Source organism: Diceros bicornis, chromosome 13 (genome assembly GCF_020826845.1).
Source record: "Diceros bicornis minor isolate mBicDic1 chromosome 13, mDicBic1.mat.cur, whole genome shotgun sequence".
NCBI lineage: Eukaryota > Metazoa > Chordata > Mammalia > Perissodactyla > Rhinocerotidae > Diceros > Diceros bicornis.
In genome coordinates, this window is record NC_080752.1 from 21,686,891 (window position 1) to 21,703,344 (window position 16,454).

Below are 16,454 nucleotides of genomic sequence, written 5' to 3' on the forward strand. Positions count from 1 at the left end.
AAGAATCACCAGCTCTAGGTGTAGTCAAATTTACTTTGAAGTAATTTATCAGAAATCCATCCAATGTTGTCATAGCCTAGCAAATACTTTTAACGGCTCCACTAATGTCTGCACCAACAAAAAGATCCTTCTCATCTTCATAAATTAACATTATTTGCAATCTTGCATTTGCCAAGAGCAACTGATATTGCTTGTAACGACATCAAGTAAAAATAAAAGTTGTTAAAAGTATACATTTTCATGAGATAATAAATGAATTTGCATAACAGTGAGCCAGAAAAATCTTATGGTCTATTCAGATATAATATTGAGAAAGTGTTGTGTGTTGTATGTATTATATAAAGACACTGAAAAGAGTGTTTTGTAATGTGTAAATGTATGTTGTTACTTGTGTCTTTTTCACTCATTGTTTTATAAGTAATAAAATATTTTAAAGGAAAACTTTCTTAGCACCTTTAAATGCATATTTCCCCCTGCTCTTAGCATAAGGTGTTCTGAATTTTCATTTTGCAGTGGACCTCACAAAATATGTAGTGGGCCCTGCAGATGTGTAAAAGGTTCCCAGCCCTCCTACGTGACAGCCCAAATGAGTGGACAAGGCATGTGGCCAGCAGAGGGGCCTTGGGTCCAGCCACAGACAATGACACAGATTGGCCTCAGCAGCTGAGAGGGGCCCTGCGCTGCAGCAACCTGCTTCCTCTGAGGAGTCCATGCCAGGATACCCCCTGCCAAGGGTAGCACGGACCCGTGACCACCAGGCATGCCAAGACAAGCCCCATGCAGCAGTGGGGAGCACACACAGCCCACAGCAAACCACCCTCGTTGTAGCCTGGAGGTCAAGATGGAGGGCAGAGATGTGGGTAACTGCAGAAGGTGCCTTTTAAACCCGAAATGCCTGAGAAATCCCCGTGTTTCAGTAGATTGCTTTTCTGTCTTAAGCAGAAATGGAAACGTGAAATGGAAATTAATGGAATTTGTTGGAAAATGAGGGAAGATGTGTTTGCATACTTCGTTTCCCGGCCCAGGCAGTCCATGCCTAATACAATGTTTCTCATCGGGCGCCTGGTACCCTGGGGTCTTGTGGGAGGCAGGGTAGCCCTGGGGAGTGGGGAGGAAACACTGTTTTTAAAACAATATTTATTAATAAAAGGTTTATAGTCCAGAAGGATGTAAAATAAAAATTTAAGACTCCCCTATCCCCATCCAGAGGTAGCTTCTAAAAGCATTGACTTGGGTACAATTCCATAAATTCTCAACGCACATTCAAGCGTATCTTTCTCTCATCTTTTTTTGAAGATGGTTTTTTTTCTGGACCATAGTCTGCCATCTTCCAATTTGCTAGCTTATCACTTATTAAAGTTCTTGCTCTACCACAGCCTGCTTGGCCTTTTATCTTGTGGCCAGCAGATGGAGCCTTTGCTCGGGGTCAGGACTAGCTCCTCATCCAGGTACCTTCCAGACCATGGCCGCCTCCTTCAATGCCTTCAGTGGCCCCATGTTGAGGGTGGACTCTTTTGTCTGCATCCGTTTTACTAACTCATATATTAGGAGAAATTAACCATCTCATCTGTCTTTCCAAGTTCAATGGCATTAAGTTATTTACAATAAAATCTCATAATTTTACAAATATCTATATCTAATTATTGCTCCTTTTTTTCACCTAATATCTGCCTTAATTTTCTCTTGTTATTCTTGAAAGAGATCTGTCCATGTCATTAGTTTTGCTGAGGCACTTCATTTTATTTTCTTCTTTCATAAATATCTGATCTTTATTTTCTCCTTTCACTGGCTTTAGGATGATTTAGGATTTGAACCTTTAAATAATGTAAGTTCCACTCTTATTATTTACAAAACACGTTTAAAACTGTATCCAAATCTCAAAACCCCCCCAATTAAGGTTTCTAATGGATTGCTCTGTAACAGAGGGTTTTGTCTTGAGGTCACATGGGAACAAAAGGCAAAAACCGAGAATGGCTTCAAAGTCTTTTATTCTTTTCCTGAGTTTATTTTATTTTGAGAGAAAAAGATGGTGAGATGAGGCAAGAGGAATAAGAAGGACTTCTGATCCTCTGGCTCTGGAGGGCTGCGGATGAAGAATCAGGAAGGTTCATGGGCGACAGACACGGTCACAGTACACAGGGCTCCCCAGAGACGCCTGAGGTTTGATCATCTGAGGTCAGCTTGCTCCTGGGGTTTATTCCCTCAGGTGCACGTAGTCCTGGATCTGGCATGAAAATCTCTCTGACCCAGACTTGGGATCCTCAGCCAGGGGACGACACACCCTCTCCTGGGAAGGCTGAAGCCCGTCCTTGGGGAGAGGCCCCTACAAGTGTTCCCTTCCTGGGTCCCCTCCTTGAGCCCAGGGACCCTTTCGAGTTCTCATTCCATCTGGGAGTTTCTCTCCCAACAGAGCTGACTCGTGCTTTAAACACCTTGTGGCTTCTGTCTCCTGAATTTTTCTCTCCTCCATGTTGATCTCTATGTCGTAATTTTTCTGCAAAGAATTCATGGTGCTTGTGTGATGTATTTAAAGATCCCATTCCAACACCACTTCCTCCTGGAAGCTTTTCCTGATTTCACAGCTTGGTGAGTTATTCCCTTCTACATGTTGCTTTAATGTGCTTTTTGAGATATGCTAATGATCATAACATTGGTAGTGGAAATAATCATGGTACCTGTGCATTACTGAACACCTTTTCATGGGCCAGGCACTGTGCTGTTATATAGATGTTTGCTTGTGTAATCTTCATAATTCTCTGAAGTAGATGCAATTATTGTCCCCACCGAGCAGATGAGGACACTGAGGCTTAATGAATGCTGTGGCTGGTGCAAGGACACCCACCCGGCAAGAGTCCAAGCCTGAGCCAGAGTCTAGTTGGTCTGGCTCTAAAGCCTGTCTGTGGAGTCACTACCAGGCGTGGTGCTAGGTGCTAGGAATCCAGGGTCAAGGGAAACACACCCCAGAGAAATGAAGAAGTCTATGCACATGAAGAAGCAAATCCCCAAGCAAAATCCCTGGACAAGACGATCCCTTAGCCACCAGGCCACAGAACTACAGCCCTGCAGAACCAAAAGGGCCCTTCGGATCGCCCAATGTGGGTGAGCCACAGACCCAGAGATGGGGCCCCTTCATGGATGCTTTAAGGGGACATTTGTGAGGTCACAGGACATCCTCTGTCCTTGTTCCTTTTATGGACAAAAAAGAAAACTAGAAGACTGAGTGCTTATTCTGGTAGACCCTGCAGTGGCTCATTCATTTATTCAGCCAACATTCACTGAGGCCCTACTATGTGCTAAGCTCTGTGCTGGCTGCTGGGGACACGGGGCTCTCTCCTCAAGGTTCCCAGTGGAGAGGACACACGGCAAACCACATCTGTCTTATCATCTCTGTATCTCCAAGCCCCACCCAGAGCCCAGCACACAGTAGGGCTCAATAAACAGCAACTGCCTTGGGCAATGGGACAGGGTAGGGGTCACGACTCTGGCATTTGGAATCTGAGAAGCTGGGTTCGAATCACAGCTTGTCCACTTCTGTGCTGTGTGACTCTGGGCAGGTCACATCATCTCTCTGAGACTCGATTTCCTTGTGTGTAGGATGGGAAATGACATCACAGGGGCCTGTGGGGGTTTAAGGAGCTACTCTATGAAAAGAGCCTGGCACATGCTGAGTGCTCGACAAGTGATAGTTACTGGAGTTAATATTGTCACCATGAGGCCAAAGAGCCTGGTAAACACTCTGGTCTCCACTCACCTTCTGGAAAATGAGAAGGACTAACCAGATCGCCTCTCTGTCTCGTCCAACTAGCATCCTGGAATCAGAGATGCTGGTGCCTCCGGCGAGTGCACAGTAGCCCTGAGCTCCTCACATCCGTGAGTTTGCTCAGCAACTGTGCTGAGTGCAGGCTCCTGGCCAGAGAGACATGGGCTGTTGTGGGGCCAAGGGAGCCAGGGACAGGGGATACATGGGCTTCGGAGCAAAAGCAACTGGAAAAATCAACGTGCACCATCCCAGCACCCTGCTCAGAGCCGGCACCAATCGCTGGGTCACCACTGGGAAGGTGCACAGCACGAGCACAGTTCAGCCATGAAGAGCAGACAGAAGAGGAGCTTTAAAGGTTCAGGGAGGTTTTCTGTTTGGAAGCTCTCAGCTGTGTTTGCACCCCCTACACACACCTTTACATCCCTATGGACACTCGGACACGCCTGCAGAAATGCACATGCTCAGAAACACACACATGCTATACATGAGACACACTCAAAAGTGTCAGACAGGCAAACACACTCAGACACACACATTGTACACCCAGAGACATGCAAGCAGATGCAATGCAACACCACAGGTACACACACTCAGAAACTCACTCATCCACAGGAGACATGCACCAAAGTTACACTGCAACATCCAGACATACACATTCAGAGACACTCCCATGCACACTAAGACACAAATGTACACTGCAACCCAGATACCAACACTCAGAAACACACACATATACACAGAAATACAATCAAGCGTGCAACACTGCACACAGGTACACACACTCAGAAACACGTGTGTACACATAGAGATGCACAAACAGTTTACACTGCAATACCCACAGGTATCCACTGAAAGGTACATACCCACAGAAACACACATATACACACAGTGCAATCAAATGTACCCTCTAACACTCACAGACACACGTGCTCAGAAACTCACACACAGACACAGAGGTTACGTAATGACAGGTACACACACATACACACAGAGAGACAAACAAGTGTGCAATGTCATACACACATATGCACTTGGATACACACAAAGGCACATTGAAAACCATGTAGATAGATATGCGTGTAAGCACAGACCACAAGTTCACACTCATATTGCACACACATGTACACTCACATACATGCAGGCGCTCACAAATGCCAACACAGACACGTGCAAACAGCACACACAGCTACCAGAGCATGCACCCAGGCAGACGTGCCCAGCTTCTCAAACACAGGCATTACTGCACAGAGCCTCCCCACACATGTGTGCACCTGTGCAGCCATGCACCTATCGGTCACAGGCACACAACCAACTCACATACACACAACTGCTTACCACTCACAAGTGCATACCAATACCCACACTCACACTGACTCACACAGGCACACATTCTCTTGCAGGCATGCACGCACACACATACTCATAAATCCATGTACATGCAATCTCACAAGTACACAGCCATATTGACACTATTCTCACGTGTGAGCACACTTAAGCTTTTTATGTAAATCAGACTCACATGAGTACATGTGCACAAACCTGCATGAGAATGTATACATACGCACACATTCACACACACGCATCTACACAGACACACACATCCGACTCCACCAGGACAGCAGACTGCTCGTTTTCTGAGTCCTAAAAGTCAAGTCCACAGATTGAGCTAGCACGTGGCAGAATTGCTCCTGCCCCAGTCTCTCTACTGCGTGCCCATAAACTCACTCCATGTCAGCTGAGAGGAGGTCAGCCTTCCCCTTACGGTTTCACCATACCCTGGACCTCAGGACGGACACACACACACCACTTTCCCCAGCATGGTGGTTCCTGCACACACACAGACACACACCCCACTTTCCCCAGCATGGCAGTTCCTGCAGCCTCACACAGCAGCCTCACCTGCTCAGATGGCCTCAGCTGACTGAGTGCCTGACACCCAAACATACTGCACTTTTCTGTCCTGGGTTCCTACACAGCTGCAAAGTTGACACCATGGACACAGCTTACCTCCACCTCCTGTTGTCATGGGGACACAGCAGCTGGATGCATCCAGTCCTCCCAGATTGCCTTGGGCTACCCACTAGGAGCTGCTGGTCCAGCAGTGCTTTATGAGGAAGCAACAAGGGGCGGGGACGGCAACAAGGGGCGGGGACGGCAGGTGTCAAGTGATTGGAGAGAACAAGTGCCCTGTTCCCCAGTGAAGGATCACCTGGTGCTCAGGTGGGACAGGGCCAGCCTCCCTGGGGAAAATACACCCCAATGTCCACACACAAGACACAAAAACAGGCAGCCATGCTGCTGCGTCTGGGGACCAGTCTCCACTAGATACACTAAGCTCTTGCCAGGCACTGTCTCAGTTAGTCCTCCCAACACCCTTCCAAAGTAGCAACTATGAACTTCCTATTTAACAGTGGAGGGACAAGGTGTGGAGAGTAAAGTGACTGGTCAAACTTAGATGCCTCTGAGTCCTTGGTCTCTTAAACACTAAATTACATCACCTCCTGGGATTTTGAAAATCTCATCGGTGACAATAGCTCGGGCCATAGAGTGTCTGAGCTGGGACCTCTGAGGATACATGAAATCTCTTCATTTTACAGAAGCAGCAACTGAGCCCAGACAAGTCTAGTGATTTGCCCAAAGTCACACACATAAGTCAGCCCCAAATTGAGGGCAGACTTGAAGCTCAACCTCCTGACCCAGAGATGGAGTTTCCCCAGGACAGCAAGCCCTAGCCTCTGACACCCTGGAGGAATCCCCAGGTCTCAGCAGCCTAGGGAAGCAGCCCGGGGTCCGAATCCCAAGCAACGGCAGGAGGTCCTCAGACTCCCACCTCATGCTCCGAGTGCCGTCCAAGAACCTCACAGCAGTGCTGTCCCCAGAGGCAGACATCCAGCCCAAGCAGGCAGTTACAGGCCAGGGGGATATGTCCAACTTCCGGGTCATGGCCAGAAGCACCTCCACGCCTGCCTCACTGACCAACCGGTCCATCGAGATGACCCAGCCCTAGGCTGGATGACATCGAGGGTGCTGTGACCACAGGCATGGCTCCAAAATGACCCTCAGATACTAGGTGGCCTCTTTGCAGCTGCTTTTCATTAGGAGGACAAATAATCGGGCCAAACTCCTGAGCTATGTGCTGGGTTCAGCAGAGCCTCTATGGCCTGGAGTGTTGGAGGGAACCCCCACATCCTCAGCGCTGGGGATGAGGATGCCAGGAGCTCCGATCCAGGGTTCATCCCAGCCCCTTTTCTGCAGAAACTTTGGACCACCCCAGGCTCCAATCTGAATGGTCTCATGGAGTGACCAGGAAACTTCCAGAAAATCTCGTGCTCATCTAAGGAGCTGCAAGGAATGGGAGGTGATCCCCTCCTCTCCTGGTGTCTCTGCCAAGGAGGTGAGTCAGCTCCTTCAATGACACTTGGGGCTGCTGGAAGGGCTTGGATGGAGGTGATCTGGCTGAGTGTGTCCCCTGTCCCCAGTTCTCTCTCCTTGTCCATACACACACACACACACACACCCCCCAGAATGAACATGAGCAAGCCTGCAAAGCACTTGACACAAAGCCCATCGCCCGGGCAACCCTGGATGCTGGCTCCAGATGATGGGGAACCTCATTAACCAGAGTATCACCCCCAGCACACACTTTGTAAAGTCAACTTGAAAACAGGACCAGCTCCTTCTCCCTCAGAACTCTGAACGGGCCAAGAAAGGAGCAGGTGGCCAGGGGAGGGGAGGAGGGGGACGCTTCACGAATGAAATTAAAGGGGCCCACTGCCTGCCCCTCGGCCCCGCTCAGCCTGAGAAGCCCTCGAGTGCTTGCCTTTGGATATCCAGTGGGATGCCTGGCTGAGCCAGAATGTCTCCCCCTCTGCCAGAGGAGAGAAAGCTCATCGTCTACCCAGAGCTGGGCTGTCACCATTCTGGCTTCTTCACTTACTCTGGGTGCTGAACCCCCAGCCTGCGGAGGAAGCAGCTGGAACTGGAAGCCCAGATGGCGGGCAGGAACTGTTTCACAGCAGCTCCGCGCCCTGCTCTCTTATGGAGCGCTCTTACCAGGGCCAGGTCCCTCAGCCCTGACCTGAGGGGTCCCAGCCACCTGCAAACTCTGCCAGAAGAGGCCAGCAGGCGCCTGGGATCTCTGCGGACTCCCTGTCCTGCTTGGAACACCCGCTCTGTGGCGCCTTCCCAGCTGCCAGCGGTGCATTCAGGAGAGCGGAGTCAGGCTTTCCTTTCTCCCACCAGGGCTCCTCCAGTCGGGCCCGGGCTATTTCTCTAGGTCTCGCGCCTCCAGCGGGAAAGTGGAAGGGTGTGCGTCCCGGGTTGCAGTGGCGACAGCAGTCATGGCCGGGGACAAGGAGGTGGTGGCAACGCCAGCCAGCGAGCCAAGAAGGCGGGCACAGGCGAGAGGAGACGAAAGCTGGGCTCCTGCATTTCTGGAGCCCAAGGTGAGTGAGAATGTGGATGGTGTTTCATCCTCTCAGTGTTCACACGCCCTGACTTCCAGCCATGCACTCCATGCCTGTGATTCACCAGGTCCCCTCATCTCTGGCCCAGCTTCTCTTTTAAAATAAATTTTGCTAAAAAATCATATAATATAAAATGTACTATCTTAATCATAACAACATCAATAGCATAAAATGTCGTGAGGGAGAATTAAAAGTGTAGAGTTTTGTATGCTATTGAAGTTAAGTCGGTATCACTTTAAAAAGACTATTATAGGGGCTGGCCCAGTGGCATAGCAATTAAGTATGTGCGCTCCATGTCAGCGGCCAGGGTTTCACAGGTTCAGGTCCTGGGCGCGCACCGATGCACCACTTGTCAAGCCATGCTATGGCGGCATCCCACATAAAGTAGAGGAGGATGGGCACAGATACCAGCCCAGGGCCAATATTCCTCAGCAAAAAGAGGAGGATTAGCATCGGACGTTAGCTCAGGGCTAATCTTCCTCACCAAAAAAAAAAAGGCTATCATAACTACAAGATGTTTTATGTAAACCTCATGGTAACTACAAAGATAAAACCGCTAGTAGATACACAAAAGATAAAGGGAAAAATATAAGTAGCAGACTACTTAAAAAACTAACAAATCACAAAGTAAGATAGCAAGAAAGGAACAAAGAACTACAAAAAAGTCAGTAAACAATTAACAAAATGGCAATAGTAAGTCATTATCTATCAATAATTACTTTAAATGCAAATGGATTAAATTCTCCAAACAAAAATCATGAATGGCTGAATGGATTTTAAAAAAACAGGATTCAACAGTATACTGCCTACAGGAGACTCACTTCAGAGTTAAGGATACACATAGGCTGAAAGTGAAGGGATGGGAGAAGATATTCCATGCAAATGGGAACCAAAAGAGGGCAGGGGTAGCTCTACTTATATCAGACAAGATAGATTTCAGTCAAAATCGGTCACAAGGGACAACGAAGATCACAACATAATGAAAAGAGGTCAAATCATAAAGAGGATATGTCTGGCTACGTGCCCAGTTGAGCAAGCAGCACAGGATAGGTTGCAGAAAGACAGAAGACCAGGAGATGGCGTACCAGACACAAGGGTTTGAGTCTTACTTATGGGGAGTGTCCAGTGGTGACTGGCTGGACAGAGTTGTGCACCTGCACCTGCTCCTGTGAAGGGGGGGTGGGGGTTGCTTACATAGGCAGGAGAACAAAAGGCTACGTGCTTGCCAAGAGGGCCTGTCCTTGCATGGCTGCAATTCAAGGATCGCATGGAAGGGCTCTGTGTTCCCTCAGAATGTGATGTTCATTGAGAGAAACAGTTACAATGCTGGATGCTTGGCATCCTGCCCAGAGGGGGCCAGAAGGATACATGGTTAAGATAGGGCGTGTAGGCTAGTGCCCCTACAGGATATAACAATAGTAAATGTATATGTACCCAACATTGGAGCACCTAAATATATAAAGCAAATATTGACCAAACTGAAAGGAGAAATAGATAGCAATATGATAATAGTAGGGGACTTCAATACCACACTTTCAACAGTGAATAGATCATCCAGGCAGCAAATCAATAAGCAAACAACAGAACTGAACACTATAGACCAAACGGACTTAACAGAGATATATACAACATTCCATCCAAAAGCAGCAGAATACACATTCTTCTCAAGCGCACACAGAACATTCTCCAGGTTAGATCATATGATGGGCCATAACCACACACTCTTGAACAACCAATGGATCAAAAAGAAATCAAAAGGAAAATCAAAAGATATCCTGAAACAAACAAAAATGGAAATACAACATGCCAAACTTAAGGGATGCAGTAAAAGCCATTCTAAGAAGGAAGTTTCAATTCAGCTCCTCCCAAGAACAGGAAAAAAGGAAGGAATAAACCTGTGGGGCAATGATTCATGAATGAAAGCCACACACATACTAAATAGAAAGCCATACCAAATACATTGACAATGGAGACAGAAAGACTGAAAGAATAGATACTGAAGAAATGTGTTCTGCAACCTATTGTATGATTCCAATTATATGACATTCTGAAAAAGGCAAAAATTTAGCAATGAGACAATCAGTGGTTGCCAGAGGAAGGAGTGTAGGGTTGAAGGCGAAGCATGGGAAGGGGTGGTTTAGGCCAGAGAAATTGTTCCGTATGATACTGCAATGGTAGATACATGACACTGCATTTGTCAAACTCATAGACTTGACAAAGACTGAACCTTAATATATGCAAATCTAAAAATACTTTTAGGAGGTGAGGGGATGCCAGGATGGAATTCAGATTGTGACAAAACAATATAACCGTATTACAAATGTATAAAACTTCACTGAGGGATGGAGGTAAAATGTGCTGACCTAAGTAAATTTGGAAATGAGTGGAGTCTGTAAGACTATAGGCAAAATAAGCTTTATATTAGCATTTTATTCTGGTTGATACAGTTGTTTCCCACAGGAGTATGGGTTAACAATTCCGATACTGCTATACTTGTATATTCAAACTGCACAACTAAGAAAATGGGTGGTGGAAGTGAAGTTTCTCATCGTTGGAGTGGGAGATTACTGAGAAGCAAAGAAATAGGCTAGAATGATCTGTGTGGTAATGGATTAGAGTCAGGGACATCAGTATGAACTCATGTTGGCATAATGGAGATACATATAGCCATGTTTAGAAATACTTACAGATATGCGTATATACCTGGGTTAGTGAACATACATGCATATTTCTCCTTGCTAAGTCAGCTGAGAGGTCCTAGAAGCAACAATATCCTGGTAGCAATGAGCACACCTAACACCTAGATCTTGGTATCTAATATCACTCTCCAACTAAAGGAACCAAGTCTCCTTAGAGAAATGAGATACTAGAGCTAGAGCAGGAATTGTACAAGATGAGCCTGGACTATCTGGTTGTGCCAGAAAGGAAGGAAATGCACAAAAAATCACATTTATTTAGACATGTCAGGTAGGAGCTGATTGAAACAGGTACCAATGACCAAAGCTGGAACAATTTGAGCAATAAAATGAATTAGTATTGTTCCAATTTTAGCATATGTGCTGCTGAAGTGAGCACAGTGAATGAATTAGTATTAGATTATAACTCAAAATTTAAAAGAAATATCCAACTCACTCTACTGATATAAATGCATGATTGAGTAAATAAATACACAGGGGAGAACAAACAGATCTCTTGTGCAGAAGAATTGTTACGTAGATTATCTCCCCTAAATGAGCGAAAGCAAAACATCCTACTCCTCAAGTGTGGGCTGTGCATGGTGACAGCCTTCCAAAGAATACACTGTGAATTGGGGAAGGAGTAATCTTACAGTGGAGAAAAATGACAAACAATACATCATCCAGTTGATCAAGGCAGACATCAACAATAAAAAGTCATGTTGATTGCATGTACTCTTGATATGCTGTGATCTTCTGCCCAAAACATATAACACAGTCAAATAAGAGAAAAACGTCCAAAAACCCATTAAGGGAAATTCGGCAAACTATATGACCCCTGCTACTTCAAACTTTGTTTTTGCTGAGGAAAATTCGCCCTGAGCTAACATCTCTAGCCACTCTTCCTCTTTTTGCTTGAGGAAGATTCGCCCTGAGCTAACATCTGTGCCAGTCTTCCTCTATTCTGTATGTGGGTCGCCGCCACAGCACGGCAGCTGAAGAGTGGTGTAGGTCCGTGCTGGGGAACTGAACCCGGGCTGCCAAAGTAGAGCGCACCAAACTTAACCACTAGGGTGTGGGGCCGGCCCCTACTTCAAACTTTTAAAGTTATCAAAAACAAAAAAATCCTAAGAGACTGTTACAGCCATAAGAATCCTAAGGATACATGATGGATAAATATAAGGTGGATCCTGGTCAGTATCCTAAAACAAAAAAGGGACATCAGGTAAAAACTAAGGGAATTGAATCAAGTGTTAACTTTAGCTAGTAATACTATATCAATATTGGTTCATTGATTGTAACAAATATACCATGTTAATGTAAGATAATAATAGGAGAACCTGGGTACAAGATATTCTTTGATCCTTGAACCATAAGATATTTCTTATAGTTCTCTTCTGTTAACTCTTCTTTCTTAAAGAGACTGGGTCACTATAACAGTGTCTTTTCTCATTAATCTTTCTTGCGTTCTCTGCTACTTTGGCTGAGATTATGTAGATAATTACACTCACAGAGACTGACAGAACAGAAATATTCATTTTAATCTCTAAACAAAGCAACAAATGAGAACAATAATACAACAAAGTCGGACAAAAACTGAAATAATACATTTTCAAGAATTATATTTGCATAGACTTTGTCATTTAAAATTATATTTTCTAGTAGTGAAGAAAATTGAAACATTATGTTTCAGGGCTATACCTGAGATTTAATGTGGCAGCTGGAGAGCTTTGGTATAAAGGAAAGACTGCCAGTTAAACTCTTATTTGAAAAGACAGAGCTACAAGCCATTCTAAATTGGTCCGCCATGTCAACTGGCATACATTCTTTCTGTTCATAAAACATAAAGCCACAACAAATTCCCCCAGCACCTCATGCTTATTTCTGTGGGTTAAAAAGAAAATAGTCAATGTTTGAGAGGAAATGTCTAAGTCTTAAATTGTTCTGACATGTCGACTGTTGCTGTATCACTGCTCCGTCCACATCTTGAACCATCAAAACTGGAATAATTTATGGGGCAAACTACACAGGGAATTTTAGTAGAAGAAACAACACTTCACGTAGGCTTTGAAGGAGAAACTTTGGCAAGGTCACCTCTAAAGAGAAATTTTTGGAGTTAAGACATCTGAAGTTTGCATAACTAACACATTTTTTAAAAAAACTATCTTCTAGATGGTAGTTTAATTTCCTCATAGCATTGTTGCAAAGATAAACGAACGTGTGTAGCCCCATTTTTTTCTCTTGTTGGTTGACTTGTACAGACATATTGAAAGAGCAGTCAGCTCCACAGCAAAGTCCAGACTGACTGACTGAACTGCTCTCACAAGTGCGAGTGCACGGCCCCTGTGTGGTTCTCTTCTGTAGGTAACAGGATAGAGGGAGCGAACACTATGAAGTAGGGAAACAATAGCCAAACTAACCATTTAAATCATAATGCTGAGAGTAAAGTCTAAAAAAAGTGAGGGAGGGTGAGAGTTGGAATCAAGATCACAGTTGGCAGCTGATATCTTATAAAAGATTATGGTCATTAGGGGAAACATATATTGGAAGAGGATATGGAACAGAATGCATGCACTTAAAATCTACATTGTAATCCATATTTAAAATAATTTATATTTAATCTATATTATATGTATATTTTATTATGGGCACTGTTTGCTTTTTCTTTACCTGTTTTGTTTTAAACCTAAATGAGCAGGTTCTGAGAAGACAGCAGGAGCAGCGTCCCCCTTTCCCAGAGACCAGAGGGCCACACAGGCTGGACAGCTAGAAGAGGAAATTCAATGTTCCCACCTCTGCGCTGGTCTCCGTGGAGGGTGCCATGGGAGAGGGTGCAGGGGCCGAGGGAGAGAAGAGGCTGGTCTGTCCTGGGCCGGAAGGGGTGAGGAGTGGAGGGGACAGATGGGATGCGGGGAGCCCATCCCCTCACAGGGAGGTGCACGTGGGTGTGCTGGGCTGGTTCAGCCGCAGCATTTTACGCAACCAGCCAACAAATCCACTTCTTCCATTTGTACCATTTGGTAAAGGCTGGTTCACAAGCATCTTCAGATCTGCTGCTTCTGCTGGGTTAATTAGGCATTTATTCAAAATTCCCGGAGATCCTGAGTGAAGGTGCTGGTGGCAGCTTGGGAAGCGGCTCCTTCACAATACCGTCCAGCAGTTCCAAGCTAGCCAGAGCTGGCCAGCTGGCCATCTGTGACCGCTGTGGGGCATCCTGATGGCCTTGGCCTCGGGGAGATGCTGGAGGCTCTCCTTCTGCCCCACTGACCATGGCCCAGCCAGAGATGGCATCCGGAGGGAATGGGGTACCTTCCAACGGCCAGCTTCCCAGGGCCAGCCCGTGCTCCAGATGTCCGACTCACCAGGTAGTCAGTGCCCTGCAACTGCTGGGAAACACGTAGGCTCGAGTTCCCACAAAGGAGTTGGCCATGGAGTCCAGCTGCCTGCTCACCCCAAAATCACACAGCTTCATCTCCCCTCTGCAGTTGGCGGGGATGTTAGAAGATTTCACATCTTGGTGCACAGTCGGGGTGCTTTTCTTGGAGATACACCAAGCCTCAGAGAATCGCGATGCTGACTTCCCCAGACTCTTGGAATTCTCTTGGCTTCCTTCAACGCCTGGTCCAGAGAGCCCTGGAGAAACCCATGATGTACAGGGAGTTACACTCGTGCAGCATCTGCAGCTCGTGGACAATCTGGTCCCTGATGGCCGGCTTGATCTCCAGTGAATCAGCTTTCTTGCCTCAATGAGGCCTGAGGGTCTATGCTGGACTTTGGTGACCATCCCGCTGTTTCCAATAACTACTAAGACTTACTGAAGGATATGGTGTAGGTTGGAGATAGAAAAAAATCATTCAAAATAACTACTAAACTTGTCTATCAGAAAATGTGGAAAATTAGAGATAAAGAAAACCCTTCTGAGGCACTTCTGTTTTCAAATATGATGAAGCAACACTTTTTCTTCCAGCCTGAAATGACTAGAAAACCAGATAAAAACAATTGTCTCCAGGAAACTAAAAAAAGAAGGTAAAGGCAAGGAATGAAGATAAAAGCAGAAGTAATTAAAAGAGAAAACCCCCCAAAAGAGAAAGTAAAAGTTGGTTGTTGGAAGTGACAGATATAATTTATAAACTTCCAGACAAAGTGATCATTTTAAAAAAGGAGTTCATATAGAAGCTGGCAATATTAGGAATAAAAGAGGATTCAACATCACAGATCCTAAAGACAGACAACAATAAGGGGATATTTTGACCAATTTTATGCTATTAAATTAGAATCAGACCTTCCAAGATCACAGATAAAAATAATCATTATACATACAATATAAAGAAGGATAGGATAGGAAGTATAGGAAAAAACAGAGCATAAAGGTAATCAGGCCGAGGAGAAAATAACCAAATCAAACTTCTTCTCACAATATGCACATATAAAACAATTGAATTAAAAACCAAAAATTGGGGAAAACAGCAGATCAGACCAGCAGAAAGAGCTGAAAGGTGATGGATGTGAAGTAATATCTCAAAAATGACATGAGCTCTATAAAAAGAAAGTATGACAGAAATGTTGATACACTTCTAGAGAACAGGGAAATAATTGCTAACATACAGCCAATCAGAACTCCAAGGGAAATAGAGGGAATGGTGACCAACGGAAATGGGAATAATGATGAAAGGTCAAGCCTTGGCCATATACTTTAAAAAAAATTTATTTCTCAATTTTTTATTTTGAAAAACCTCTATGCTACAGAAAAGATGAATGAACACTCATATACTATTCAGCTAGAACACAATTAACATAGTGCCCTATTTTCTCTCTACACACACACTTTGTTTTTGGGCCTGGACCATCTGAAAGAAGCTTGCAGATATCCTGACCTCATCCCTACACACTTGGAGCATGCATCTCCTACGAACAAAAACACTCTTCTAATAACCACAGTATCATTATCATACCCGAGAAATTGAAGTCAACAATATATCATTATAGGCTTCCATGTTCAAACTTCCACAATTGTCCACAAAATGTCCTGTATAACTTTTTAAAAATCCATAACCCTATCCAGCTCACAGTTGTCTTGAATGCAGATCAGTCCTGTCTTTTTTTGTTGTCTTTCAGGATATTGATACTATGGAAAACTCCAAACCACATTCTAGATTTATCTGAGTGTTTCCTCACAGATTCAGGCTACACGTTTTTGGCAAGAATGCCACAGAGCTGTACTTCCAATAACCTCATAGCAACAGATTTGTGTTTTCCCCAGTATTGATGCTAAAAATTTTTTCCACGAAGCATCTATGAACATTTTGCAAAGGACCAATGGAATACAGTTTAGGGAACACCAGAATAATAAAAAAAAAAAGTGAAATGCACTAAAATGTTTATGAGTTCAGAGAACAAAAAGCAGGTAAGGATTAAGTCATTTCTAAATCAACAAACTTCCTCATTTCCTTAGGCAATGCAAACTGAGCTGTCATAAAGTTGAACACCTACCAAAAAAAACACAAAACACTGTACAGATGAGCAACCTCAAGCTTAAAGAAATGAAGTAACCTC

The 16,454-nt window shown here is 44.9% G+C and overlaps 1 pseudogene; it reads right to left on the reverse strand.

Moving 5' to 3' along the window:
• Window positions 1–13,075: 13,075 nt before the first annotated feature.
• LOC131413244 (dual specificity mitogen-activated protein kinase kinase 2-like) lies at window positions 13,076–14,700 on the reverse strand (annotated as a pseudogene).
• Between the last annotated feature and the right edge of the window lie 1,754 nt (window positions 14,701–16,454).